The sequence below is a fragment of the Haematobia irritans genome, chromosome 1 (genome assembly GCF_050003625.1).
Source record: "Haematobia irritans isolate KBUSLIRL chromosome 1, ASM5000362v1, whole genome shotgun sequence".
NCBI classification, from domain to species: Eukaryota; Metazoa; Arthropoda; class Insecta; order Diptera; family Muscidae; genus Haematobia; species Haematobia irritans.
The window spans coordinates 143,080,484-143,083,415 of record NC_134397.1 but is presented as its reverse complement, the minus strand read 5'-3'; the positions used below and the strand labels follow the sequence as shown (position 1 = coordinate 143,083,415).

At 33.3% G+C, this 2,932-nt stretch overlaps 1 long non-coding RNA gene across 1 annotated transcript; it reads right to left on the bottom strand.

The window, feature by feature from the left end:
- Positions 1-303: 303 nt before the first annotated feature.
- LOC142242636 (uncharacterized) lies at positions 304-936 on the bottom strand. Its single transcript, XR_012724159.1, has 3 exons — positions 869-936; positions 685-783; positions 304-610 (listed from the first exon to the last, which is right to left on the bottom strand). It is a non-coding gene; the product is annotated as an uncharacterized LOC142242636 (long non-coding RNA).
- Positions 937-2,932: the final 1,996 nt, after the last annotated feature.

Here is a 2,932-nt window from a genome sequence, read left to right as displayed (position 1 = left end):
CATGATTTGGCGCCAAAGATTTTTTTCATCTAGATAAGTTCATGATTTTCTTATACATTAGTTCATGTATTACATCGTATTTTAGTTCATTATTACTATGCTGTGGGAAGAATATAGTTAAACTCATTCAAAATATTCCTGCTATCCGGAAAAATTAACAATTTTTTGGGAAACCTGTATTAAGAAATTGGTTTGAAATAAACTGTTTGTCGGTATAATTTTCAAAAAAGTAGAGAAATTGAGGAATCAAAAGTACAAAAAGCCTGTATACAACTAAGAAATTTTTCGTACAAAACAAGTCAATTTTCTATAACCACCAGTATTTTATTTCAAAGAATTATTATTATATTACACAAAACTATGGCTTATGATATACAATAAAGGAAATATTTTTATTAGTACGTTGGACGCATTTACTTGTCGGTAGTTAGTAATTGCTTCTTCAAAAGAGTAATATTCTATGTTATTAGGACTAAACTAATTAATTTAAATTTCCATGTTTTCTATCCATATGAAAGATATATGTGGCATAAGTTGCTATATTCAATTGAATTGTCCAATTTCATCGATTTTGGCTAACTTTTGTTGGGCGGATTTGGCTTAGAGGCATCTGAAGTTATACAAAATATAAGAAAAATATTATTAATTAATTAATTCTATCGTTCATATTGATCTTTAACTTACGGTTTTCAAGAGTATTTCCTAGAGCCAATAAGGATATCAGCTTAATTAGTATTAAACAGTAAGAATATTCAAAAAATTACCATTACGAGACCTGTCTACCTGCAAGTGAAAAAAATAATTTTTAATAAATTGAAATTTTGGTTTTATTAAAAACGGACAAAATACCGTTTACAAAAAAACTTACCACATTGAAAAATCCATCCAGTAGGTACATTATTGGAATCATATCCATGAACAAATGGGACGTTATTGAAATTATTCTCAGAATATAATTGAAATAAAAATATTATAAAATTAGACATAATTTCCACTTGTCAGTATAGAATTTAGTACTTAAGGTGGATATTAAGTTCGAGTTTAGCGGCTAAAATTGCAATTTCCATGATAAGTTTTCTTTAATAATCCATTATAAAAAATAATCTTTATAAAAAAACTTGATTTGGGCTATTCTCCATCAAGTTATATTTAAATTTGTATCGAAGACGTATAATTTTATACTTTGCTTAGTGATTTATTTTTAATTTTAGCGGCTAAACTCGAACTTAGTACTCACCTGTAGGAATTGCTGTAACATAAACAAGTATATACAGCAGTAAGTTCGGCCGGGCCGAATCTTAAATACCCACCACCATGAACCAAATATTAGGGTTTCCTTTGAAATTTCAGGAGGGCTTGAGGACTTGAGGACACTTCCCGAAGATAAATTTAAAGATTTCATCCATGAGGACTATATCAGATTCTGGATTTATAAGAACCATTTTTGTTTGAGTTTTAGAGGAATCATTAACATCTCTTGTAAGTGTGCAAGAAAATTATAAAATAACGTCTTGATTTGAAATCTTAAATCTGTAGAAGTAAAATCTGGAAATTTTACATTGAGTTTCAAGCAATTTTCATGATCAGTGCGCCTTCTACACCCTCAAGAAGTGAAGTCGGTCTATATGGAGGCATTACCAAATGAACCGATAAAAACCTAATCCGATACACGTTTTTGTGAGCCTAAAATACCAGAATATTTACAATTTCAGGCAAATCAGATAAAAACTACGGTTTCTAGAAACCCAAGGAGTTAAATCGGGAGATCGTTCTTATGGGGGCTATACTAAAATATGGACCGATACTCACCGTTTTCGGCACACCTCTTTATGACCCGAAAATACCTCTAGATATCCAATTTCAGGCAAATAGGATAAAAACTTCGGATTCTAGAAGCCCAAGAAGTAAAATTGGGAAATCGGTCTATATGGGGGCTATACCAAAATATGGACCGATCCTCACCATTTTCGGCACACTTCTTTATGGTCCTAAAATACCTCTAGATTTCCAATTTCAGACAAATTGGATAAAAAATAAGGTTTCTAGAAACCCAAGACCCCAAATCGGGAGGTCGTTTTATATGGGCAACATACCAAAACATGGACCGATACTCACAATTTTTGGCACACGTATTTGTGGTCCTACAATACCTCTAGATTTCCAATTTCCGGTAAATTGAATAAAAACTGCGATTTCTATAAGCCAAAGAAGTAAAATCGGGAGATGGGTCTTTATGGGGGCTATACCAAAATATGGACCGATACTCACAATTTTTGGCACACGTATTTGTGGTCCTACAATACCTCTAGATTTCCATTTTCAGGTAAATTGAATAAAAACTGCGGTTTCTATAAGCCCAAGAAGTAAAATCGGGAGATCGGTTTATATGGGGGCTATACCAAAATATGGACCGATACTCACAATTTTTGGCACACGTATTTGTGGTCCTACAATACCTCTAGATTCCCAATTTCAGGCAAATTGGATAAAAACTACGGTTTCTATAAGCTCAAGACCCCAAATCGGGAGGTCGGTTTATATGGGGACTATATCAAAACCTGGACCGATACAGCCCATCTTCGAACTTGACCTGCCTGCAGACAAAAGACGAGTTTGTGCAAAATTTCAGCACGATTGCTTCATTATTGAAGACTGTAGCGTGATTACAACAGACAGACAGACAGACAGACAGACGGACAGACGGACATCGTTATATCGTCTTAGAATTTCTCCCTGATCAAGAATATATATACTTTATATAGTCGGAAATCGATATTTCGATGCGTTACAAACGGAATGACAAACTTATTATACCCCCGTCACCATTCTATGGTGGTGGGTATAAAAATATAGATTCAAAAAAATGGTTGCTTCTCAACCTGTGATCCAGATGTAGAATAAATATAGATCATCCTATTACCACCACTCATGT